The sequence below is a fragment of the Scyliorhinus canicula genome, chromosome 15 (assembly GCF_902713615.1).
Source record: "Scyliorhinus canicula chromosome 15, sScyCan1.1, whole genome shotgun sequence".
In the NCBI taxonomy this organism is placed as follows: domain Eukaryota; kingdom Metazoa; phylum Chordata; class Chondrichthyes; order Carcharhiniformes; family Scyliorhinidae; genus Scyliorhinus; species Scyliorhinus canicula.
In genome coordinates, this window is record NC_052160.1 from 69512560 (window position 1) to 69540277 (window position 27718).

General features: G+C 50.9%; 1 protein-coding gene across 1 annotated transcript in view; it reads left to right on the forward strand.

Moving 5' to 3' along the window:
- The first annotated feature begins 2227 nt into the window (after positions 1-2227).
- prr35 (proline rich 35) overlaps positions 2228-27718 on the forward strand; it is a 99489-nt gene continuing 73998 nt past the window's right edge. Inside the window, 3 exon segments of the mRNA XM_038820946.1 lie at positions 2228-2330; positions 16531-16894; positions 18189-18283. The gene's annotated coding sequence lies outside the window, so the exon portion shown is untranslated.

Below are 27718 nucleotides of genomic sequence, written 5' to 3' on the forward strand. Positions count from 1 at the left end.
ACAGTTGCAAGGGTTGAGGCTCCTCTCCGTCCACGTTCTTGGATACCTTACCTGCCTCACTCCCAGTCGCACCCTCCTGTCACTGGCCACTGACCAAATCTGAAGACCCTACCTAAGGGATGTGACTGCCTTCTGAAGCAAAGAGTGTGGGTAACCTCTCCTGTCCCTGGTGCATCACTGACCGAACTTCAGACTCCAGTTCATTAACTCTGAGCTGATGTCCCTTTCCAGATACTTACTGCAAACCTGTTTGCTGTGGATCACATTTGTATCCATGAACTCCCATATATTTCAGCAGCAACACATCAACTACACTGCCATTCTTATTATGCATTTGTTAAATGATTTCTTAAAATTAATTTACAACTAATAATGCTACTGATGCAAGCTTTATTGCTGCTAGTAATTAATAAAACCTTACAATTACTAATATATTACTCAAGTTTTGGAAGATAAATGAGAAATGTACAAAAACTTCTAGTGATGATGGGCTGCAGTGGAACCTCATGATAATAGTACATTTAACTGACTCTCAGAATAAAATTAAAACTGACAATAAATTTCACTCATACATATTTGATAGGCGGGACCTCTAAGTTATTTTGAGTTGCGTTCTATGATTTCGGAATTCAGACATGAAATTAAAGACAGCCTGCTTTCAGAAAGATATCAGGGCGCTGCACAGGATTCAAAATGAATTGTTGAATTTGTGTCTGAGAGTTTGAAGTTTACATAGCCAACCTTGGTTTCATTTGTAAAAAGAACATGGTGCAATCCTTTGGAATGCTGAAAGGTTTAGAAGGTGCTGCTGTCCGCAGGTTATTTCAGCGCAGGACTAGTGCACACTGATTGAAAGTAAAGCCTCAAGTAAAGATTGGAATGAGATGAATACTTCCCCCTACAGAGTAGTGGATATGTGGAGCCTAGTTCCAGCTTGGGCTAGGATCAACACCTGGCTGGATGGCTATGAGCAAGCTTGAGGTTTCTAGAGATGCGGGCGAGCTGAAAATGGCAAAGAATGACCAGGGCATTTGCTTTCTATTATTGGGCAGAGCTAGGTAGCATTGTTGAGCATGTCAGAGAGACTGTGCATCAAAGGAGTTAATTAAGGAGTTTTGTTACACTGGGCTAAAAATTGGATTGTACCATTATAATTGGCAGAGGGATCCAGCGTCAACTCTCAGAATAAAATTAAAACTGACAATAAATTTCACTCATACATATTTGATAGGCGGGACCTCTAAGTTATTTTGAGTTACATTCTATGATTTCGGAATTCAGACATGAAATTTAAGACAGCCTGCTTTCAGAAAGATATCAGGGCGCTGCACAGGATTCAAAAGAAATTGTTGAATTTGTGTATGAGAGTTTGAAGTTTACATAGCCAACCTTGGTTTCATTTGTAAAAAGAACACGGTTCTTACGTTGCCCCCTCATGTACCTGGCTGTGGCATGCAGCCAAACATGACCCACATTGCTGACTGGCTATACACCAGGCTTTACATGGAGTTACCAGTGTGCAAGGTCAGTAGAGGATTCTCAAAGTCTCCAGCTCTTAAACGTAGTCTGTCCCTTGTAAAGACAAACTGGAGAAGTCAAAGCTGCAGAAAAGACATTGTTGAAGATTAATGGTGATGGAAAGCAGAGCAGTGAGGTGAGGGCTCCGGGATTCAGATGCTGCAAGAGATGCAGGAAGGAAGGCAGTTTTTCTCAATGGCAGGGGGCCAGGAGGCCCACAAGAAACATCTCCCAATGTGAGAAGGAATTGGTCAAAAGGGAGGAAAATGCCTCACAGCGTCAGAGACGCGAGTCTGACCTTGGGTGACTGTACGGAGTCTGCACATTCTCCCTTTCTCTGTGTGGGTTTCTTCCGGGTGTTCCGGTTTCCTCCCACAGTCCAAAGATGTGCAGGATAGGTAGGGTTACGTGGATAGGGCGGAGTGTGGGCCTACGTAGGGTGCTCTTTCGGAAGATTGGTGCCAACTCAATGGACCAAATGGCCCCCTTCTGGATTCTATGGAAAGGTTTTTGTTTGTGGCTGTTATTCCTGGATTGCAGCAGTGTGATGGTGTAAATTATGAGGATGTTATGGTGGGCTGTGGTGGGTCCGAGTTGGTGTAGGGATTTGTTTCAATTAAATCCAAGCTTAACAAACCACTTTCTCTCACAGTGAGCCCGGGAAACAGGACAACCCCTTTCAGCTAACCTGCAGAACCAAGAAGCTCGAAACCAACTGCTCAGCTGCTGAAGTCAGTGCCAGCAGAATCACCCAACTTAACGGCTGCTACGTTTCACCATCTACTCCTCACGGACAAGCCAAAGACTGATTTGTATATCTTTTTAACTTTTATTTTCGGATTTGCATCTAATTTCTAATCTTTGCAAGTGTATGTTATGTTTTATTATTTTCTTCTCATATTTTGCTAACTAATTAATTTTATCTTTAACTCAAGAAGGTCTGGTTAAATTGGCTCCTTTTAAAACATAATCACATTTGGACTGGGAAAAGGTTTCCACAAAGGAAGAGATCCTTTTAAAATCATCTTGTGATGACCCCACGGGGCTGAATAAAGAAGGGCAGACTCTTCACCCCTCCTCACACAATTTTGGGGTATCTCCTCGAGAATCATAACAAATTGGCGAACCTCGTTGGAGACTCGTCATAACAGTAATGTCACTGGGCTGGTAATCCTGAGGCCCAGGATAATTCTCTGAGGACATGAGTTCATGACAGGTTGTAGAATTTAAATTCATTCAATAAATTTGGAATATAAAGCTAGCCTCAGTAATGGTGCCCATCGTTGATTGTTGTAAAAACCCATCTGGTCACTCATGCCCTTTAGGGAAGGGAATCTGTCGTCCTTAACTGGTCTGACCTGTATGTGAGTCCACGGCAATATGGCTGACCTTGAACTGACCTGAAATGGCTGCCAGCAAACCACTCAGTTCAAGGTCAACTCGGGATGTGCAACAAATGTTGCCCTTGGCAGCAACACCCACATCCCTTGAAAGACTCTAAAAAAATATTTTGTTAAATACATTCGAAAGTAGAAAGGAATGAAGTGTGACTATTTTCACACATCCTCTGTTCACCCAGCCCTCTCAGTGCTCATCAGAGAAGAGGTGGCATCATTTAAAAAATATGAGGTGATACACTTTGGAAGGAGTAATTTGACAAGGAAGTATTCAATGAACGACATGACACTGGGAAGTTCTGAGGAACAAAGGGACCTTGGTGCGTTTGTACATAGATCTCTGGAGGCAGAAGGGCAGATTAATGGGCTGGTGAAAAAGGCATATGGGACTTGCCTTTATCAGTCAAGGCATAGATTACAAAAGCAGGGAGGTCATGTTGGAGTTGCATAGAACTTTGGTGAGGCCACAGCTGGAGTACTTTGTGCAATTCTGGTCGCCACATTATTGGAAGGATATGATTGCACTGGAGGGGATGCAGAGGCAATTCATAGAATCATAGAATTTACAGTGCAGAAGGAGGCCATTCGACCCATTGAGTCTGCACCAGCCCTTGGAAAAAGCACCCCACCCAAGCCCACGCCTCCATCCTATCCCCGTCACCCCACCTAATTTTTTTTGGACACTAAGGTACAACTTAGCATGGCCAATCCACCTCACCTGCATATCTTTGGACTGTGGGAGGAAGCTGGAGCACCCGGAGGAAACCCCCGCACTCACAAGGAGAAAGTGCAGATGCCGCACAGACAGGCATCCAGAGCCAGAATTGAAACCGGGACCCTGGAGCTGTGAGGCAGCGGTGCTAACCACTGTGCCACCGTGCTGCCCCTGTGTGGGGGCCGTGGGATCCTACCACTGAACGTGCAGAACTCCGCACAGAGTCACCCAAGCCGGGAATTGAACTTGGGACCCTGGAGCTGTGCTAACCACTGATTCATCAGGATGTTGACTGGATGGAACATTTAAAATATGAAGAGAGGTTAGACAGGCTTGGGCTGTTTTCGCTGAAGCAGAGGCATGTACAGGGTGAATGGGGAGCAACTGTTCCCCTTAGTTGAAGGGCCAGTTACGAAGGGACACAAATTCAATGTGAGGGGCAGGAGGTCTAGGGGGGATTTGAGGAAAGACTATTTTACCCAGATTCTGGTGACAGTCTGGAATGCACTGCCTGGGAGGGGGTTGTGGGGGCCTGCCTCACCGTTAAAAAATACCTGGATGAGCATTTGGCATGTTATAATATTCAAGGCTGTGGTTCAAGTGCTGGCAAATGGGGTTAGGCAGGTCAGGTGTTTTCCATGTGTCGGTGCAGGCTCGATGGGCCCATGGGGCTCTTATGCACTATTATTCTGTGATTCTCATTCTGTGATTTGCCCCCACCCAATTACAGCAAGCAACTTAGAGCGAAAATGATGGCTGGAATACACAGCCACGGATTCAGAGAGGAAAGAAGACAGAGTAGGTTCCAGTCTAGGCTCCAGGAGTGGCAGAATCAACTCTGGACAGTTCCAGCAGAAACATAGGGCAGGGTTTTCCGGCCTTCCAGCGGTGGAATCTTCCGGCAGCGGGACGGGCAAGCCATGCAAAATGCCGTAAACGTCGGCAGAGCTGGAAGATCCGCTGGCAGCCAATAGTGAGACACCTCTGCCACCAGTAAATACACCTGGGGAAGCAGGTGAGGGGGGGGGGGGGGGGGGGGGGGGGAATCCCAGCCAAAGGTGGTAGGGTGGGGGAAGGGGCAAATCCCAGCCAAAGTTAGGGAGTATTTTTCTTTATGATCGCTCCACCAAGGAGAGAAAACCTCCTGCTGTGTTTTTATTGATGATAACGAGACTGTCTGTACTACTTAAACTGGCTGGTTGTAGAGGGTGGATGAATTATTTAGAGTAGCATTTTAAATGGTCAGAGTGGAACAGGACTGGGGTCAAGATTATTTGCTGAACTGCCACGGGTTAAGTGGGAGTTCCTCCACATACTTCTCTACACATCAATGAACTTAGTGCTTATTTTCCAGTACATATTCATACTGCGGCAATTAGACTCCATACTCTGCAACCACCAACTACATCTATGCTTAGATGCCCAATTATATTGCAATAAACTTTCAAAAATAGGGATTGTTTGAGTTCTGTGCCTGCTATCCCCACATTATGGAGGAGGGGGGGGGGGATGGTGTCGGGGGCAGGGAAAGGGATTATTTCCTGCAGTGCAAATCAATGTGCTTAGCTGAAAGATAAATATTGAATTAAATAGATTTGGGACTTCAAAATATAGATATATTATCGGTTTACAACTAGTTGAAGAAGGCGGTATCAATTTACTTTGAAGAAATATTTTCAGAGAAAAATTACAATGGGCCAAATCCTGCTTGAAATTTAATGTTGTGTTAATGCCACACACTGTTATTATTGTAACAAATACACAGACTAGATCGTTAAGTGACACAATGTGAGTTGTTGATCCCCACCATTTGTTTTGCAAACACTGCATCTCATCCTAACCTCCGTCTTAGTTTAAAGAATGGGCTGAAAGAATATCTTCACTAACCATTAATCATGCCACAGGAAGTTAAGATTGGTAAATAACAACTTTTTAACAATGTGACAATTGGTGAAAAAAGAGATTTTTAAAATCTTGAATTTACCAGGACAGATTTGTAAGAATACCGATAGTAAAGGGAACAATATACCGCTGCTTTACAAATTGGTATTCTTTCGAACTGTTCTGATGAGTGCAAGATGCAAAGCTTTGACAGCATGTCTCTTTTTTTCAGCAATACTCTCGAGTTCTGTACTACTGAACAAATAAATATGATAATTGTTAATGCTTCCCCAATCAATTACTCAGTCCCAGAAACTGTGCAACCTAAACTCTGTTTCTTTGGTTGGAAAAATGTTCTTTGGGATTTTAAAAATGGTCGATATTTAGCTTTTTCCTACTTTTCGTTTAGTCTATTTTCTCTCTCTCCCTTATTCCAATCTTCCTTTCCCTCTTTATATCAGGTTTTTTGTACCTGATTTGGCAATAATTTACCCTCCTCCTCAGTCCTTCCTTTCTTTCTACCTCACTCCTTAAGTCTCATTGGTTAAGGAGGTCCACTGTTGGGCCCATTGGTCACAAAGGTCCCTCGCCTTGCTGCAGTCTGCTCAGTTGTCTGCCAAGTGGCTGTGGAAAAGTGAGTGGAGAGCTACAGAAAAAAGTCTAATTAACGGGGCACAGAGTGAGATTCCCCACTCCAGAAAGATTTGCTCCACTACTGTAGTCTGATAACCACTGATTTCGGATACCAGGGGCGGGATCCTCCGACCCCTCGCCGGGTCGGAGAATCGCCCGGGGCCGGCGTCAATCCCGCCCCTGCCGTGTCCCGAATTCTCCGACCCGCAAAAAGGTCGGCGTGGCGCCAATCCCACCACCCGCCTCGGAAAATGCGGGGGCCGGCGGGAGGCTATGGGTCCCGGTGCTGCCCGTATTCTCCCAGCCAGATGGGCCGAAGTCCCGCCGACGTGACCATGGGACACGTCGGCGTAAATCAAGACAGGTATTTAACGGTGTCAATCAGTTGACGCTGTTCAGCGCGGAGGTAGGTCACCGGCGTGGGGAGTGGCCACAGGAGAAGAGACAGCATGGCCGCAGTCTGTGGGTGGGGGGAGAGGGGGCAGAGGGGTGGGGGGATTGGGGGGTGTGGTGAGAATGAGAGCCTGTGCCTGGGGGGGGGGGGTCAGGAGGCGTGGCGAGAGCGAGTGCCGGGGGGGGTGGCAAGAGCCGTATGAGTGCGAGTGCCGGGGAGGGGTGGCGAGAGCGAGTGATGGGGGTTGGGAGGGGTGGCGAGAGAGAGTGATGGGGGGCTGGGAGGGGTGGCGAGAGCGAGTGCCAGGGGGGGCGTTGGGAGGGGTAATGAGAGCGAGTGCCGGGGGGGAGGTTGGGAGGGGTGGCGATAGCGAGTGCCGGGGGGGGTGGGGGTTGGGGGGGGGCGTTGGGAGGGGTGGTGAGAACAAGTGCCGGGGGGGGGGGGGAGAGTGCCGGGGAGGGGGGGGGAGAGTGCGAGTGCCGGGGAGGGGGGGGGGGGAAGAGTGCCGGGGATGGGGGGGGGAGAGTGCCGGGGTGGGGGAGAGTGCCAGGGTGGGGGGGGGGGGGGTGGGAAGGGTGGCGAGAGCGAGTACTGGGGGGGGGGGGTGGGAGGGGTGGGCAGTGCGAGTGTCGGGGGGGGGGGGGCGGGAAGAGTGCCGGGGATGTGGGGGGAGAGTGCCGGAGAGGGGGGGGAGAGTGCCAGGGAGGGGGGGGGGAGAGTGCCGGGGAGGGGGGGGGAGAGTGCCGGGGTGGGGGGGGGGGGAGTTGGGAAGGGTGGCGAGAGCAGTGCGAGTGGCGGGGAGGGGGGGGGGGGAAGAGTGCCGGGGATGTGGGGGGAGAGTGCCGGGGAGGGGGGGGAGAGTGCCGGGGAGGGGGGAGGGGGGTGGGGGAGAGTGCCGAGGAGGGGGGTGGGCAGAGTGCCGGGGAGAGGGGGGGAGAGTGCCGGGGAGGGGGGTGGGGGAGAGTTATGGGGAGGGGGGTGGGGGAGAGTGCCGAGGAGGGGGGGGGGGGGGGAGAGTGCCGGGGAGGGTGGGGGGAGAGAGCCGGGGAGGGGGGTGGGGGAGAGTGCCGAGGAGGGGAGTGGGGGAGAGTGCCGGGGAGGGGGGGGAGGGAGAGTGCCGGGGAGGGGGGTGGGAGAGAGTGCCGAGGAGGGGAGAGGGGGAGAGTGCCAGGGAGGGGGGGGGGGAGAGTGCCGGGGAGGGGGGAGGAGAGTGCCGGGGATGTGGGGGGAGAGTGACGGGGAGAGGGAGTAGAGTGCCGGGGAGGGGGGGGGGGGAAGAGTGCGAGTGTCGGGGAGGGGGGGAGGAGAGTGCCAGGCATGTGGGGGGAGAGTGACGGGGAGGGGGGAGGAGAGTGTCGGGGAGGTGGGGGGAAGAGTGCGAGTGTCAGGGAGGGGGGGAGGAGAGTGCCGGGGATGTGGGGGGAGAGTACCGAGGAGGGGAGTGGGGGAGAGTGACGGGGAGGAAGGAGGAGAGTGCCTGGAATGTCGGGGGAAGAGTGCGAGTGTCGGGGATGGGGGGAGGAGAGTGCCAGGGAGAGGGGGTGGAGAGTGCCGGGGAGGGGGGGGAGAGTGCGAGTGCCGGGGAGGGGGGTGAGGGAGAGTGCGGGGAGGGGGGGGAGAGTGCGAGTGCCGGGGAGGGGGGTGGGAGAGTGCCGGGGGGGGGAGGGGGGGGGAGAGTGCGAGTGCCGGGGAGGGGAGTGGGGGAGAGTGCCGGGGAGGGGGGTGGGGGAGAGTGCCGGGGAGGGGGGGGGGGGGAGAGTGCCGGGGAGGGGGGTGGGGGAGAGTGCCGGGGAGGGGGGTGGGAGAGTGCCGGGGGGGGGGGGGGGGGGAGAGTGCGAGTGCCGGGGAGGGGAGTGGGGGAGAGTGCCGGGGAGGGGAGTGGGGGAGAGTGCCGGGGAGGGGGGGGGGAAGAGTGCCGGGGAGGGGGGGGGAGTGCGAATGCCGGTTGGGGGGGGGGGGAGTGCCGGGGAGGAGGGGGGGAAAGAGAGGTTGTCTGCCTGGCCAGGTGTCATCCTCCCACAGTTGCGCCCATGCAGCCCATGGCACCTGGCTGCCGGGGGGGGGGGGGGGGCGGGGGGGGGGGGGGGGGGGGGGGGGCGCGGCGGGTGGGGGGTGTACGGGCAATGATGACATGTTGTCGTTTCCCCCCCCCCCCGTCATGTTTTCTGATCAGCCAGCGATGTTGGCCACCGTGGCGGTAGCCGCTATTCTACATACTGCCCTGGAGGAGGAGGAGCGTGACAGAGAAGCGGCGCAGGCTGCTGCAGAGGGGCAGGCGGAGCCCCCAGACTGGAGGGCCACCCGCCCGACAGGACGAGGAGGAGGAGGAGGAGGGGGAGCATGAAGAGGAGGAAATGAAATGAAATGAAATGAAATGAAAATCGCTTATTGTCACGAGTAGGCTTCAATGAAGTTACTGTGAAAACCCCCTAGTCGCCACAATCCGGCACCTGTCCGGGGAGGCTGGTACGGGAATCGAACCGTGCTTCTGGCCTGCTTGTTCTGCTTTAAAAGCCAGCGATTTAGCCCGGTGAGCTTAACCAGCCAAACCAGCCCTGCGCGGGGAGAGGGTGGAGGACGTTGTGGCGCCACAGCGACGGAGACGCCCGAGGAGGCCCCGTGTGTACCGACCCCGTTCGTCATATCAGGACCTCACGGACCGGGAATGCAGGAGGAGACTCGGGATCAGCCGTGAAATCGTGGGATACATCTGCAACCTGCTGGCACACCTGGCACCGTGTGGCACTGGGGGAGGGCACCCTCTCCCCGTGTCCGCCAAGGTTACTGTGGCCCTGAACTTTTATGCCACGGGGTCACTCCAGGCGCTGAGTGGGTACCTGTCCGGCATCTCGCAGGCATCGGTGCACTGGTGCATCCGGGCAGTGACAGACGCCCTTTATGCAATTGCGGACCGCTACATCTGGTTCCCTGTGGACCGGGCAAGCCAGGATGCCCGGGCCGTGGGCTTCTCTGCCGTGGCCGGTTTTCCCATGGTCCAGGGGGCGATCGATGGGATGCACGTCGCCGTGCGGCCACCTGCAGACAACAGGGCTATGTTCACCAATAGGAAGGGGACCTATTCCATGGTCTGCAACCACCGCATGATGATCCTGCACGTCTGCACCCGGTACCCGGGCAGTGATCACGACTCATACGTGTTGTCGCAGTCTTACATCCCCGGCATGTTCGAGGGACGCCACCCCCGGCTGGGGGGCTGGTTGCTGGACGACAGGGGTTACCCGTTGCGGTCATGGCTGATGATGCCTATACGGAGGCCACAGACTGACGCGGAGAACAGCTACAATGATGCCCCCAGCGACCAGGGGTGTGATCAAGAGGTGCTTTGGGCTGCTGAAGATGCGTTTCAGGTGCCTGGACATCTCTGAGGGGGGCCCTCCGGTACCCGCCAGATAGGGTTGGCCACATCATTGTGGTCTGCTGTGTCCTGCACAACATCGCCCAGCAGAGGGGCGATGTGCCGCAGCCAGAGGAGGGCGGAGTGGAGGAGCAGGAGGAAGAGGCGCAGACCTCCCCAGATGAGGGAGATGGGGGCAATGGTCAGGGCAGACGGGCTGGACATGGGCGGGTGGCTGCCCACCGTTACCGGCTGGGCCAACGAGCATGGGACAGGCTGATAGCCACCTGGTTCACTCACTAGGGGGTGGACGAATCGGCGAGTATGGCCACATACCGCACACCATGGCAACATCCGACCACCCTCACACCCCCCCTCACCCACCCAGCACCAACACCCTAACCCCCCCCACCCACCCCACCCGCGTGCACACCACCCCTCCATTGCACATCCACCTGCGGCACAACGGGCCGGGCTCACATGGTCGCCGGTGGAAGCGTGTCTATTGCAGGCCATGGAGGATGATGACGACCCGCTCTGCGATGAGCTCTGGGCTCCACATCGTTGGACAATGTCTGACCCATGGCCACAGTACCACCATCCACCCGGACCATCCCTGCATGCGGCCGTGACACTGCAGCGCACGGTCCCGTCCTCTGCCCGGGGGGATGGAGAGGGCGGGCCAGGTGGAGGAGGGGGGCACACTCACCTGGGGCCAACGTGAGACCCCCCCCTCACACACACACTGGCGCTCAACGTACATCACACCCCCGCAAGCTTCGGACAGAACACAAAGGCAGCTTCTGTAGGTGTGAATGTGATTTTAATTACAAACTGTCCGTACACGTGCCCTAGCCCCTAAAACTCGTCCGTGCCAAATTACTCAGTGCCTAATTGTTTGGCCTTACGGGCCCTTTGACTACGCCTAGGTGGTTCCCCAGACGGTACAGCAGGACTGGAGGTGGACTCCTGTGATTCCTGCCCTGTGACTCGGGATCTCTTTGGCGGCCGTTTCCTGGGGCGGCCCGGCCGAGACGGGCCAGGCTGCAGCTCGGGCGACTGGGATGGCGAGCTGCCAGCCTGTCCTGCCCGCTGCCCACCAGATGCACCTGGGACAGAAGGGGGGTGGGGGAAGTCCGAGGTGTTGCGGGGTTCTGGGGCCTACCCTACAGGGGGACCCGGGGCGGGCCCCAGCACCTCCTCCTTCCTCGGGGTTCCCGATGGCCCCCGGGCCTCTACATGGGTCAGGGGTGCGAATGGACCGACCATTCGACACCCCCCCGACACCTGGCGCTGCCAGTCCTGGAGGCCCGTGCTGGTATCGACAAGTGTCTGCAGGTTTGCAGCCGTGGAGCTCAGGGAGTTGGCCATCCCTGTCTGTGTCTGGGTGACGCCGGCCAGCACCTGGGCAATGGCGCCGATGCCCTCAGCCATGGCCTGCTGAGACTGGGCCATGGCCTGCTGAGACTGGGCCATGGCCTGCAGAGACTGGGCCATGGCCTGCTGAGACTGCGCCATGGCCTGCCGGGACTGCGCCTGCTGAGACTGGGCCATGGCCTGCTGAGACTGGGCCACGGCCTGCCGGGACTGCGCCTGCTGAGACTGGGCCATGGCCTGCTGAGACTGCGCCATGGCCTGCCGGGACTGGGCCATGGCCTGCTGAGACTGCGCCATGGCCTGCTGAGACTGGGCCATTGCCTGCTGAGACTGGGCCATGACCTGCTGGGACTGCGCCATGGCCTGCTGGGACTGCGCCATGGCCTGCTGAGACTGGGACATGGCCTGTTGAGACTGGGACATGGCCTGTTGGGACTGCGCCATGGCCTGTTGGGACTGTGCCATGGCCTGCTGGGACTGCGCCATGGCCTGCTGGGACTGCGCCATGGCCTGCTGGGACTGGGACATGGCCTGCTGAGACTGCGCCATGGCCTGCTGGGACAGGGCCATGGCCTGCTGGGACTGCGCCATGGCCTGCTGGGACTGCGCCATGGCCTGCTGGGACTGCGCCATGGCCTGCTGAGACCAGGCCATGGCCTGCTGGGACTGGGCCATGGCCTGCTGAGACTGCGCCATGGCCTGCTGAGACTGCGCCATGGCCTGCCGGGACTGCGCCATGGCCTGCTGAGACTGGGCCATTGCCTGCTGGGACTGCGCCATGGCCTGCTGGGACTGTGCCATTGCCTGCTGAGACTGGGACATGGCCTGCTGGGACTGCGCCATGGACTGCTGGCACTGCGCCATGGCCTGCTGAGACCGGGCCATGGCTTGCTGGGACCGGGCCATGGCCTGCTGGGACTGCACCATGGCCTGCTGGGACTGCGCCATGGCCTGCTGAGACTGGGCCACAGCGTTGAGCGCCTCTGCCATCTGCCACTGGCTCTGGCTCATGGCTTCCTGTGCGAGGGAAGCCATGTCCTGGGCCACGGGCGCCTCTTGCACGGAAAGCCCCAGGTCGCGCATCCTGCTCCCCACGTGTGACACTGTCGTACCCATTGCCTCCACCGCGGACAGCACCTGTGCGTTTTCGGCCTGGGTGGCATGCATGACCGGCACCACTCCCAGCTCCTGGACTCCTCCACCTGCGTCTGCAGCCGCCGCAAGCCAGCCATCATCCTCTTCCTTCACCCCAGGTTTGGTGGCTGCATTGGGTCTATGGGTGAGCGTGGTAACTGCAGGAACCCGGGACCCGTTTGGGCGGCAGATGTTCGCTTGCGCCAGGATGCCCTCCGACCTCCCGGCCCCTCAGCTGCTCCTACCTCCACCTGTTGTACTGGTACGGCTGTGTTGTGCGCACCAGTGAGTGTACCAGAAGCCTCATCACTAATGTGCCCAACCGAGGTGAGTGTCTCTGCGATGGTGGTGGGTGTTGGAGAAAGCAGTGGCGTTGTGTCATGTGCATCGTCAGACTCCGAGTCCATGGTCCCCTGGGGTGGCGCCTCGTCTCTACCCGTCCGCTCTGTGTCACTGTCCTGTCGTCCAATCTCATGTGTGGCAGTGTCCTGGGTAGGGCTATCCTGGGTAGGGCTATCCTGGGTAGGGCAATCCTGGGTAGGGCTATCCTGGGTAGGGATGTCCTGGGTAGGGGTGTGCTGGGTAGGTGTGTCCTGGCTCGGCTGCGACGGGCTCCTGTGGCTGCTCCCCTCGTCGCTGGGTGTCACACGCCTGCGTCGCCGCATCCGCACGAGACGCGGGTGTCGTCTCCGTGATGCTCCATGTCTCTCCCTCTCCCGTGGCCGCCCTGGGGGGGCATGCGAGCGTCGCACGCCAGAGGGACCGGGTCTCTCCCTCTCCCGTGGCCGCCCTGGGGGGGCATGCGAGCGTCGCACGCCAGAGGGACCAGGTCTCTCCCTCTCTCATGGCCGCCCTGGGGGGTGCCTGCGGGCGTCACACGCCAGAGGGACCAGGTCTCTCCCTCTCTCGTGGCCGCCCTGGGGGGGGCCTGCGGGCGTCACACGCCAGAGGGACCAGGTCTCTCCCTCTCTCATGGCCGCCCTGGGGCATCCTGCGGGCAGTCAGCATCCATGGAGACGGGTGCCTCGATGTTTGGTCCTGCAATACACAATACAGCATGCATGGTTAGACACACGGGCGGTGATCGGGGGATATGGGGGAGGGGGGATATGGGGAGGGGGATATGGGGGGGGATATGGGGGAGGGGATATGGGGGAGGGGGATATGGGGGAGAGGTAGGGCTGTGGGTGGCTCACTTGCTGGCGGGCACCGACCTCTGTATTGGCAACCTCCCGGTCCTCAGGTCCGCCTGCCAGTTCCAGGGCCCTTTCCTCATGGACGGAGAGTGGTCTCTCATCAGCTGTGCCCCCTCCAGTCCTCTGATGCTCCCTGTTGTTGTGTGCATGCTTCTCCTGTGGGGGGCGGGCAGGTGGGTGGCGGGGTAAGGGCAACAGTGTTAGACAGGTATATGACTGCACGACAGCGGTTGCGCATATATTGGAAGAGGTCGCAACACATTAGGGTTAGGGTTAGGGTTAAGGTCAGGGTTAGGGTAGAGTCAGGGTCAGGGTTAGGGTTAGGGTAGAGTCAGGGTCAGGGGTAGAGTCAGGGTCAGGGGTAGGGTTAGGGTTCAGGTTAGGGTTAGGATTAGGATTAGTTGCACGTGGGAGTGTGCCGCTCATCGGGGGGAGGGACTCACCCTGGCTGCCCTGACGAGCTCATTGACCTTCTTGTGTCACTGGATGCCTGTCCTCGGTGTCACAGCCAGGCGCCAGCTGTGTCGTGGGGCGAACATGCGGCCGTGTCCGGGGTACAGGGCCATCCTCCTCTCTTGAACAGCGTCCAGGAGCGCCTCAATGTCGCGCTCCTGGAACCATGGGGCTGCGCGGCGGACGGCCATGTGTGGAGATCTTCCGGGGGGGGGAGGCCGTCTTTTGTGCTGTGTCGCCGAGCGGCGTTAATTACGCCGCCTGCCGTCAAGTGACGCGCTGCATCCACAGCGCGTGACGTCGTTGCGAATGGCGTCACGCCGCTGCAAGCCCATTCGGGCCTGGAGAATTCGCCATGTTTGGGGAAGCCCGACACCGGAGTGATCCGCGCCGATTTTGGCGCCGGGTCCCGGCCATCGCGCCATTTATCGGAGAATCCCGTCCCTGAAATGAACATTTAATGCGTTCTTCTGTGTCTTGACAGAAATATTTAAAATTATTGAGTTAAATGGTTAAGATAACGCAGAGAAAACCATCATGATTTTGGTATCTGCTAATCTTACTCGCTGTGATTTCCAGATTGTGCTTGTGAGGTTACCTCACAAAACTGAACTGGACTAGCCATATGCTGTGGCTACAAAAGCAGGTCAGAGGCTAGGAATCCTGTGGTGAGTAACTCACCTCCCAAAGCCTGTCCACCATTTACAGGGCACAAGTCAGGAGTGTGAGAATAATTTCCACTTGTCTGGATGAGTGCAGCTCCAACAACACTCAAGAAGCTCGACACCATCCAGGACAAAGCAGCCCGCCTGATTGACACCCCTTCCAAAATCATTCACTTTCTTCACCTCCAACACACAGATGCAGAGCAGGAACTCACTAAGTCTCCTCAGACGGCACCTTCTAAACACACGACCACTACCATCTAGAAGGACAAAGGCAGCAGATCCTTGAGAAACTCACCACCTGGATGTTCCCCTCCAAGTCACTTACCATCCTGCCTTGATACTATATCGCCGTTCCTTCACCGTCGCTGGGTCAAACTCCTGGAACTCCCTCCCTGACAGCACAGTGGATGTACCTACACCACATTTCAGGAAGACAGCTCACCTCTATCTTCTGAAGGGCAATAAGGGATGGGCAACAAATGCTGGTCTAGCCCGTTAAGCCCACATCACGTGAATGAATAAATACAGTAAAAGGAAATATGACATGGGGTTAAAATTCATATTGGGTGGTGCCACAGAGCATAGAATCCAACCCCTGGTGCAGGAAGCCAGTGTGTATCGGTGCTAGTCTCCAGCCCGGATAGATTTGGGGAATTTAGGGTTACAGAGAGAAGGCAGGAAAGTGGACTTTGGGAGTGTTAGAACAGCCATGATCTTATTAAATGGTGGAGCAGGCTCAAAGGGCTGAATGGCCTACTCCTGTTCCTATTTCTTACTGTTTTAAGATCTTAAATGGGGACGGTTAGCAGCAGGAGAGGCCATCCGATTGTAAAACTATTCACTAAATTCCAAAATGATGGTTGATATGAAGGATTGTCACCCAACATTGTGGTGATTCCATGTAACATGGAAAAGCTAAAATGGAAAGGAAGGAATCATCAGAAGACAGGTGATAGTAATCTGCATTATATTCCACGGGATTTTTAAATGGATGACCCATTTTGGGTTACCTCCCAACGTGAATTTTTATGGCAAAATGTTCAAAACCTGGCGCGTTTCATGACACCACAGTTGTTTCTTCAGAGTTCATTGAATGCACCTTTGCCCCATCAACAGGCATTGGGCTGCCGGGGAGAGAGGGGAAAGCAAGTTCCAAACATAGCAACTTCCCAAAGAGTCCTTCACTCATTCGCTATCAATAGCCAAAAAATCAAAGACAGAAGCAGACCCATCGCCAATCTGTGGCTCCTCTGATGTATATGTGCAATCATCTGCTTTTGCTCGGCTGTTAATGAGTGAGACAAAAGGAAGCAGTATTTCAGTACTAGTCTAATGAAGGATAGGTTCATTGTGAGTAGATGAACTGAACTGTACCTAGAGCTGGATGAACCTTTTAAACCAGCCCATAATAATTGTAAAGTGCAATGTATTATTTGGAATAAAAGAGAATTAGATGCAGAATTGTTAAGCCGTCGTGTTGTAATATTTTGCCGTTTGACTTTTTTTGGTTAGGATTTTGAAAGAGTAAATCCCGTGTACCTTGTTAAATGACAGCTGGTGCTACTGACAAGGAACATTTGATTTCCCTGCGCTTAATGCTCAAGGGTTCTTTTAACTCAGTTCAAGGCAGACAGATGTGAATTCGATTTGAATATTAAAAAAAAAACTTTATCGGTGAAAATGTAGATTGCACACTCAGGTCATTGGCTGCAACAAAAACACAGTGAACTTAAATAAATAAGGAATTTTCCATCTCACTTTTCCCTTGTATTTCTCTCACAATTCCGCCTGCTGACAAATTTGGTACAGATGGTTGGAACGTTGGAGGAGGCTGTCAAGGCTGATTTACAGTCATGTACATGACAAGAGGTCTGATTGTATCTGAAAGCCTTCATGAAGACCACATGGACCCTGACATTTAGTGATGAGCCCTCAAGAAGCCTTGCAGTGGACCGGAGGAAAGGCAGAGCACCCTGAGCTGCCTGGAGGCCTTGAGTGGCAGCACTCAACGCTCACAAGGCCGGGCTAGATACACCGCCTGTGGACTTGCAGCACAACTGCACTCACATCTCACTGTGCTGAACTTAAAAGTTGGAGGCCCGACCTTCGTACCTTGTATTTCGACCGACCGAAACGTGACAGCTGAAGTGTTGCTGAAAACCTAGACATTGTGGTAAGTCTCTCAGTTATTGTTCAATGAACAAAGCATTGACAATACGTAATAAATATATAGTTACAATCATTCCAAGGTTTAGAAACCCTTTCAGCATGAGTAACATTGTCTAATTTTTTAACCGATGCTGTATGTTTTGGCGTCGACACAATAAGTCAAAAATAATATAAAAATGAATTGATCTTTTTCTTTTCTGAGCTGTCTTTTTTTTATATAATCAATTAGAGTACATGAATTGTCTATAATGACTTTATAACCGTGTGAATAAAAACCTCAAGTTAACGTTTTATATATTTGCAAACAAGTCTGAATGTAGCCCTTTCTTGAATAAACTCTATAACATAAAACATGGTCTATTATTTGAAAATTGTATTCTTTTGGATGATGCTCATCATGTTATTAAGTGAATGTAGACCAATAAATAAGAACCGGGTGATTCAATTTTAATCTGTATGAAACATTGCTGCCACTGATTGCATTATGTAGCACCTGCAAAATTTGTTAAAAGGATGCTATCATTAATGAACTAAAAAATGGTTTTACAACGATTCACGAAAACATTTGCCTGATATCGTGGGTTCCAATGCCCTGAGTGAAACTGGGAAACACCAGATTTTCTCCAATCGTGGATATGTTTTGGTGAAGCTCTATAAATAAATATTGCTTTAGTCTGCTGGTTACGCATTGAAAACTTTAATGCCTCTCGACCAAACAATTGGGTTATTCAATGGGCAGTGAAAACCCAGATTTTTGGCTGAATGCAGCCAGTAATTTTATGCAAACAGCTTGATAATCAAGTCATGTTCTTCGAGCCTGGTGCTGAATCTTTTCCTCATTCCACAATTTTGACATTCCCAAAGATAAAGGAGGTGGAAAACGGCAGGGACGGCCGATGAAAGGATATATTACTCCCCGCCCCAAGAGAAAAATCTGAAATGTTGTCCTGAGGATTATGTATTTTCTGCCAGTGAAAGCTCTCCCTGTTATTTAGCACATCAGTTGGGTAAAAATGAAAGAAAAGCAGCAAGTAGTTCTCATTCCCATGCAAGTTTGACATGCTCTTTCCAAACAAAATGAGGAAAGTGCGCTCATGCCTTGTGCTAATAACTACATCAAAAGAGTGAATGCTGTATTTATAAAGGTTTTGTAGCTGAGAGAGAAATAGCTTCCAGGCACAAAGCACATGACTATACCATTTAGGGAAAGGGGAAGATCAGCTCGATCAGTGCAGCCCCAGGGCCCAACTCCCAGACAATAAATACCTTACACAAAATTTAATTGTTTTCATTTTCAGTTGGGGAGATCGAAGTGAAAAGCCACTGAGCACATCACACTATTGAACGTAAACTGCAGAGCAAGAGAGAGAGAGAGAGAACAGCATTTTTGGAGGTAAGCCGCTTGCTTATTTTCCTGTGATTTGATCTTTTTAAAAGAGCTTATTTGTCTGTGATAACCTGTAGTATGCTAATAGCAGAGCAACATTTTAATATGCAAAGCATTATCTGCAGTTTGACACACCTGAACTGTTTGAAAATAAATATATTTATAAGACCATCATGAGCCGAATTAGATATTGTTCCTCTTTTGCATAGTTAATAGTGTCACATACAGAATGATGTTGGAAGGAAATAAAAAAATATTTATGCCATGCTTCGGGAAAATATGCAGCCTTAAACCTATCTGAGGATCCAAAACTAGTGTGTTGTTTAGTTGCTTTTTAAATGTGCATGAGTTGGACATTGTGAAAGAGTTCCAAATCACCATGGTGAAGTGAAATGATGAAATATGTATTTTCTCAAGCGCAGCCCCATTAGTTCAAACAATTCAACTTATTCTCCTGGTATGAAATCAGGATATATATTACGCAATGATCATTGAAAGGGTCCAAACAGAAAAGGGTGGAGGGAGTGCAGCTTAATAAGCAGGTACTTGGAGGATATTCGGCTGTCAGCAGTTCAGTCCTTGAACTGCTGCTGTGTGGATGCCGTGTAGAAATTACTGCAAAGTGTAAACTTCAGCTTCTCAATAGCAGTACCTGTACGTTCAATACAACATATTTTTAAATATTCTTCTTAATGGATATGAGTGCACACTGTTACAGGGAGTTACATTGGTTGAGGTGTGCCCCATGTTGAATAATATCCATAGCTGAGACATATAAAACAACTCTGAATATAATTTTGTAAAAGTTGAAGCAAGCTTTGATTTTGTTCAATAGTCTGAATGTCTGCATTGTGGGGGAGGAACAAGAACCCACAGCAGCTTGTGGGGGGGGGGGGGGGGCACTGATTGTTGACAGCCATCCTTTAAACACATTCACTTCAGTATCGAGAAGCAGATCAATTTGCTGGTAAATGAATGTTTTACACATAGAGGACACAGATGGAACACTAATGGATTCCACAAGTGCACAAGATCTCATTGACTATTGGCTGAAAAGCTCCCTTGCTGTTTGCCACCTATGGTTCTGAATTTGACAGTTGTGTGTCTTTTGTCAGAACAAGGTTTTTTACTATTCTGTAGATGTGGAAGAGGCTCCGTCTGGTGAATTTTGACTCTGGGTGCTGCTGTACATTGGATAATATCAACATAGTCATCTGCTATACATGACTCCATTGGAGTGAATGGAAATCCAGAGACTTGTACAACAAGCAGATGAAGTGATATCATCCATTTTATGCTATTGCCCAATGTCAGAATTGCCCACTGACATCACAGTGGTTTATTGGGATTGCTGCATGCACAAGTGGCTGCCATCGGGATTATTAGTAATATTCTACAATAGTGTGGTGTTGCCCTGCAATCTCCGCACACACTAGCATGTTTTGCTGACCAACTGCTGAAGCCTAATATAAAAGTGACAAATGGTGGCATAAAGCAGCCCACCCGCCCATTTCTTAAGTCCAGGAAGTACATTGCCCAAGCATATTCAATATTTAAAACCGTGAGCCAGCTATTAAAGTGGCCATGCACCAAAATTATCATGTGAAAAATTTGCACAGCAACTTGTGGTGCTTCAACAGCGGTATTTACAGTTATATTTATATCCAGCATACAGATGTTCATCGCTACTCGGTCAACTCAGGCTGCATGTTAACTGCTGCGAGTTTCCTGACCTGTTATTTGGTTGTTATGAATGCAGTGAGGAAGGTTTTGTTGGAGCTGCCCTGTTTTCATAGAATCCCTATAGTACAGAAAGAGGCCATTCAGCCTATTGAGTCTGTACCAAACCTCCAAAGAAGAACCCCATCCAGGCCCACACCACTGCCCTATTCCACTTTTGGACACTAATGGGCTATTTAGCATGGCCAATCCACCTAACCTGTACATCTTTGGACTATGGAAGGAAACGGGGCACCCGGTGGAAACCCACACAGACACGGGAAGAAAGTGAAAATTCTACACAGTCACCCGAGGCCGGAATTGAACTTGGGTCCATGGTGCTATCTTTGAAACAATGATGCTGACATCATGGGTGGCCTTGTGGACTGGAATAGGAATGAAGACAGGACTGAGCAGAAACAGCTCCTGGTAGACCAGGAAGGGGAGGTTGGAGAGGTGGTCACACCCATAATGGGTCTTCAGGGATGAAGCTTCCCAACATGAATGTCTAAGCCACTTGTGTATAAAAAAGGAGGCTGTAAACCAGCTAAGCCATCAGCTGCTTTAAACCTCGTATCAGAGCATAGACAGAGCTACCCGCGTCTGTCAAATTCACCAGAGCCCTTAACTGTTATAGGCTTCTTTCAGGCTGCAGCAGCTAACACGAGTGACATTTCCAGTTTCCTGTATCAGGGAAGTCAACAAGGGCGGAATTTTCCCACCAGCCCTTCGCTTGTTTTTCGCTGGCGGAGGCACCCGACCAATGGGATCTACTGGTCTCGCTTCGTCACCACGAAACCCATGCGCCGACATGAGACCGGAATTTCCTGCCGGCGTAAACAGCCGGTAAATCCCGCCCCAAGGCTCTCAATCTACATTAAGAATAAAGCAGGAGTGCTGAGCTTCAATTGCACGGCAGGCTTCCCGAGGGTCACAGGTCTCAAAGACTGCGCTCACACTATGTTGTGTGCTCCCCATCACCAAACCAGCATCTTTGTCAATGAGGCGGGATTCCATTCCCTCAACATCCAGTTGGCTCATGACCGTGGGCAACACACCATTCAGGTCTGTGCCCAGTTACATTCACTTGTCCTCTGTGCCAACCTTTGTTCCAACTAGTCACAAGTAAAGTTACAAGTTGGTTACTGGGAAACAAGGGGTACCACTTTTTACCCTTGGATGATGATTCCTGTCAGAAACATGGAAACAGCTACATGCTACTGTTATGGGAGACCTGTTTTCAGAACCCCAAAATGTATCATGGAGTTCAACCAACCCCCACCTTTAATGGATTGTTGCTTTTGAAGCACACGGCTTGTTCCCCAGGTGCAGTATTACAATTATGGACACGTGGTTTTTAAAACAAAACAATGTTTATTCCATGAACTCAAATTAACCTTTTAAATAAACATTGGATCTCTTAACACTCCTTACTTCAAAGATAACCCCTAAAATAACACAATACTACCCAATCCTGCAAACTGTTCCTTTACACATCCAAAAGACTTAACAAATCCTTCAAACAGAAGCACATTAGATTTATATTCAATACTGAGACCTTTTTACAATTCCGATTTCACCAAAGGATTAAGAGATAGCCCTTCATGGCAGAGATCACCAGCAATGCAGCTCACAGTCACACACAAGCTTTCTTCAAACTGAAACTAAAACTCAGAACTAACCTCAAAATGGCCTAACTGAGCTCAGGTCCACCCACTCTCTGACATCACTATTTTCTTAAAGGTACATCGCTTAAACATCTATTTCTTAAAGGTACTCTCACATGACACTACCACCAGGAGCGTCATCGAGCAGACATAATATCATGCTCAAGCAATGCTTGGGGTGTTCAGGAGGAGCTTTGCAATGCAGGCCTGATGATGTATCCAGATTTCTGATCATCTGCTGCAAGCCTCACAACATCTTCAGCCTGGTGAATCAGCTGGGTAGAAGGAATGCTGCCAGTGCAGGTTTTACAGGATCAGTATTGACCAGCAGTGTCCCAGTTGTCAGCACTCTCAAAGTGGAGCTCATCAAAAGCACTTCACGTGAACCATCCCTCACATCTCTAACATAGCAACGCAACAATCCAGTAAACCTCGCCAAAGGCAAGGGGCTGGTTTAGCTCACTCAGCTAAATCACTGGCTTTTAAAGCAGACCAAGCAGGCCAGCAGCACGGTTCGATTCCCGTACCAGCCTCCCCGGACAGGCGCCGGAATGTGGCGACTAGGGGCTTTTCACAGTAACTTCATTGAAGCCTACTCGTGACAATAAGCGATTTTCATTTCATTTCAAAGCCCTTGCCACCACCACCCTATCACAGTCATTCAGAAATAATAAAATAATGTGGCAAATCACTCAATTACCTTCTAATAGGAAGGTTGGTAATCTCAGTTAGCTGGTTGGCTGGCTCATGGGGAGCAACGCCAAGAGAATTAGTTCAATTCCTGTACCGGCTTAGGGTGTGGTGATCCCCAGGTTAAATCACCACCAGTGACCTCTCTCCATCAAAGGGGAGAGAAGCCTATGGTCGTCTGCGACTATGGTGACATTCAGTTCATTCCATAATAGTTAACAGACACCATTCTCCTAATACTCTGTGCTTATTGTCTTATCCTAGTGCTCCCAAGAAGTGATTCCTCAATTGATAAAACTTGGGAGATGGAAGGTTACTGAGCTCCCATTGCGGACACTCAGCCATAGTGACTGCCCTCAAGCAGCTTTGGGCCTTGAGGGCCTGTCTGCAGCCTGCAGCACCTCAGCATGAGTCAGCACGGTCTGTCCTAGCAGACTGTGTATCACTAACAAAGGCTCTGGAGAAGCAGGTGATGGAAAAGGACAGCAGGTGGCTAAACCAAAGAGCCAGTGTCACTCTCCTGGGACTTTGTCTACAAAAACAGTTTGCAGGAGTGATGAGATGCTCTGGAAACCCCAGTCCACATAGGCTCCAAAGCCAAAATCCCATCCATCTGAGTTGCCATTGCACTGGATTGCACAGCTATGGTACTGGCATTGACTTCCTCAGCCACCCCTTCCTACTGGAAGTGAAGGCTATTCCTGGAGGGCTTTCTGCCCCCTCGAGGGAACAGCATCTCCCTCATGCTACCCACCAGCTGGTGTTCATGAAACATCTGGGCCAGAATGTTCAGTAATAGCAAAACGCAGGCTGCTCTCAATTGCTGCGTATTCGGGAATAATCGAAATACAATGGAAAAATGTGAGTGACAGTTTAACAGGGCTTTTACCTTCCACTGTTTGACATTAAGGCAGAACTGGATAACTGCGAGACAATGGACAAGCCAAGCATGCTGAGTACAGAACACTGCTTTCAATGCAATATTTCCTTTGCTCCCTTGGGGAGATTTCAGATTTTATTCTGAGTGGAACTGTTGTTTTTATTGAGCAGAACCAAACACCCAGAAAACAAACGATTTATCTCTGGATTAAAACATACATCACTGAAACCATGTCACATGGAGTCTTAGCATCAGAACATCTCTTTTAAAAGGAGGAGTAGCAAATCAATCTATGTAAAGTAAATCTAAAGATGCCCGCATCCACAGTATTTTACTTATTTTGGCTTCCGTCTATGTTGTCTGTACTTCTATTGATTTTACAAATATTTTTATTGAAGGAGACTTTGTGAAACCTATTTGGTAATTGTAAAGAAACACACAAAATAATTAAATTTTATGAAAATACATTATGTCGCTTATGTCACAGGATGTCATTATGGTGAACATGACACACCGTTATCCTCTTGATAGGATACCTGACTTGATTTTTGGAACTACAGTAAAAATGAGGATTATGGCGAGACGGTGGCACAGTGGTTAGCACTGTTGCGTCAGAGCGCCAGGGTTCCAGATTCGATTCCCATCTTGGTTCACTGTCTGTGCGGAGTCTGCACGTTCTCCCCATGTCTGTGTGGGTTTCCTCCGGGTGCTCCAGTTTCATAGATCATAGAACTTACAGTGCAGAAGGAGGCCATTCGGCCCATCGAGTCTGCACCGGCTCCTGGAAAGAGCACCCTACCCAAGGTTAACACCTCCACCCTATCCCCATAACCCAGCAACCCCAGCCCAACACTAAGGGCAATTTTGGACACTAAGGGCAATTTATCATGTCCAATCCACCTAACTTGCACATCTTTGGACTGTGGGAGGAAACCGGAGCACCCGGTGGAAACCCACGCACACACGGGGAGGATGTGCAGACTCCGCACAGTCAGTGACCCAAGCCGGTATTGAACCTGGGACCCTGGAGCTGTGAAGCGATTGTGCTATCCACAATGCTACCGTGCTGCCCTTAAGTCCTCTCACAAGTCCCGAAAGACGTGCTGTAAGGTGAATTGGACATTCTGAATTCTCCCTCAGAGTACCCGAACAGGCGCCGGAGTGTGGCGACGAGGGGATTTTCATAAAGTTCATTGCAGTGTTAATTATTATTACTCATGGGATTGTACATAGCCTATTACTCAAATTCTTCATCATCATATCCCCTACCTGACCCATAACAGGTACAAGTGTGGAGGGAGTAGCGTAGGATTAGAGGCTATGCTTAAATAGTGAGGACTTCCTTTCCACTGAGATAGCAAGTTGTTGGCAAAGTGCTGGAGCACCATTGGAGATCAGGATGCTACAATGCCAGTGGACATCTAAGTGATGAAGAGAGCAACCTGGAATAGGAAGACTAGGAATGAGTTTATTTTATCCGTTACAGGGATGTGGGCCGTCATTGGCTGGGCCAGCATTTATTGCCCGTTCCTAATTTCCCTTGAACTTGGTGGTTTGCTCAGCCATTTCAGGGCGCAACCACATAGCAGTGGGTCTGGAGTCATATGTAGGCCAGGCCCGGTAAGGAATGTTCAGATTTCCTTCCCTGAAGGACATGAGTGAACAAGGTGGCTTCACAATCAGGCAAAGGCAGGCAGAAAACCGGCGTCAAGGGGGTAAGCAATGTGGAGTGATTTAATTTATGCATTTGGAATGTATAATTTGGTTTTGATGGTGAGTGACTTGGGGGAGAACTTTCATGTTCCCAAGTATCCACTGCTCTTGACCTTTTAGATGGTGGCTATTATAACCTGCATGGAGGTCAAGGGAAAAGGAACATCTGATTTCCCAAGACCTCCACAGAATACAAACTTCCCTGGTAATGGGACGGGGCTCTCCCTTTAACAAGCAGAGTCCATACTTCCATACAACTGGGGAAGGAGACCCTTAGGGAAGTGGAGACGTGTTGTAATGATAATAAACCTATGTTCAGTATTTTCTGCATGCCGTTTATGCGTACTGCCTTATGCGGATTCTACATCAGTGGTCATGGGTTTGGAAGGTGCTGCAAAAGAAGCCTTGTTGGGTTCTTGCAGTCCATTTCATAGATGGTACACAGCTGCTACTGTACGTCAGTGGTGGAGGGAGTGAATGATTGTGGAAGGGGTGCCAATCATGCAGGATGCTTTGTCCACAGCATATATATGGCTAGGTCTACTTCAGTTCCTGGTCAATGGTAAACCTCAGGATGTTGATAGTGGAGGATTCAGTAATGGTAATGCCATCGAATGTCATGGGGTAATGATTAGATTCTCTCTTGTTGGAGATGGTCATTGCCTAGCACGTGCGTGGCGTGAATGTTACTTGCCACTTGTCACTCCGAGTCTGGATATTATCCCAGACTTGCTGCATTTGGGCATGGGCTGCTTCAGTTTGGAATGGTTATTTGTGGTTCTTATTTTTGAACCGTATCCAAACAGACACTATGATGGCCAGTGACAGAGAGAAGGTGTAAAGTGCAAATTTAGAGATTTATTTCCTGGTATTTATGCCAGATCAGTCCTCACATTGTCCCATGGCAAGTTTCTATTTGTAATATATTTGCATGCCATGAATACTCATAATATTCAAACTTTTCATAATGACATCCTACCTTTGTGATATTGTAGAAAGTTGTGCCAGAGAAACCTGTGACACTCGGTTCCCATTCATTTAAAGGTGGCAAGCAACAGTGAGCTTTGTGCAGTTGTGTCTGAGATCAGCCACAGAACCAAGAAGGGAAATTACAGGCCCTGGTGCTTCTCCTGTTTCTGGGCCCCTGATATCCACACCCTATCCCCCAATAATCCTGTTTAACCGCACCCCCCTCACTGACATTATTCAAGTGACCAGAATTAAGAACCATAGCAACGGTGGGGTCAATCTGTTTCATATATCTTGAGAAAAGCGTCTTGGCTTTTGTACTCTTTGCTTCTATTTATAAAGACAATCGAAAGCTAAGGTTTCAGTATGATATATTTTACATCCATGGCTTTGTCAGACAATTACACACAACTGTCATTCATATTGTGCAACTAGCTCAGCCTCTTTGAACCTGGCCATATGCAATATCCAAACAGCAACATCGAAAAGGCTTGAATTCACAATCACTTCAAACAGTGGTAATAAGGCAAATGGTATGCTGGCTTTTATAGCGAGAAGATTCAAGTACAGGAGCAGGATGGCTTGCTGCAATTATATAGGCATTAGGTGAGGCCACATCTGGGGCAATTTTGGTTTCCTTATCTGAGGAAGGATGTTCTTGCTATAGAGGGAGTCCAAAGAAGGTTTACCAGGCTGATTCCTGGGATGGCGGGTCTGATGGATGAGGAGAGATTGAGATGGTTAGGATTGTATTTGCCAGAGTTCAGAAGAATGAGCGGGGATCCTATATAAACCTATAAAATTCAAACAGGACTAAACAGGGTAGATGCAGGAAGGATGTTCCTGATGCTGGGGAGCCAGAGGTTACAGTCTGAGGATACAGGATAAACATTTTAGGACTGAGAAAAGGAGAAATGTCTTCACCCAGAGAGTGGTGAGCCTGTGGCATTCACTACCACAGAAAGTAGTTGAGGCCAAAACATTGTGCACGGGATTCTCCACAGCAACAGCCCTGTTTTTTTGCGGTGCACTCTCGCCGGAAGCGGGATTCTCTGTTGCCGCAGCCGACCAATGGGGTTTCCCACTGTAGCCACCCCATGCCATCAGGAAACCTGCAGGGGTGGGTGCGCTGCCGGTGAAGCAGAGGATCTCATCAACGGAGAATCCAGCAGTGTATGTTTTCAAGAAGTAGTTAGCTCTCGCACTCGGGGTGAAGGGGATCAAAGAATATGAGAGGCAGACGAGGCAGGCTATTGAGTTGGATGATCAGCCAAAGTGCAAAATGGCCTCCTCCTACTGCTCCTTTTCTATGTTTCTATGTAACAATCCCATGTACATTCTGTTGGTGCATAACACCTGGGGCACGATGTTCTGGCCACGCTGCGCCGGAAAAGCAGCTCGCCGTGGCGCAGCATGGTCGTTGACGGCCGAGGGAACCTGCTCCCAGGATCCACCCAACTCACAACGCCTCGCGAAATTCAACGCAAACTCGCGAGACATTGCAAGGAGAATCTCGCCCACAATGGGCGGGATCAGTTTTTAGCAAACCTGTATATTAGAGCGGGACAGTAAGCCTCACTCTGATGTGTAGATTCCCGAGGTACCTTAGGCCTTGGGATTCAATCCCTTCGCTGCGGAGAGCTTGGACAAGTGCAATTTGGTACTGGTCCCACAAACGGGGACCAGACAGAATGGCACTCGTGGATGTCTGCAAGAGGATCGGAGACTCCCAGCTGTCAAGGTGCAAGGCTGGTATTTTTTCTGCACGCGAGATTGGGCCGGACCTGCCTACCGTGGGTGCTG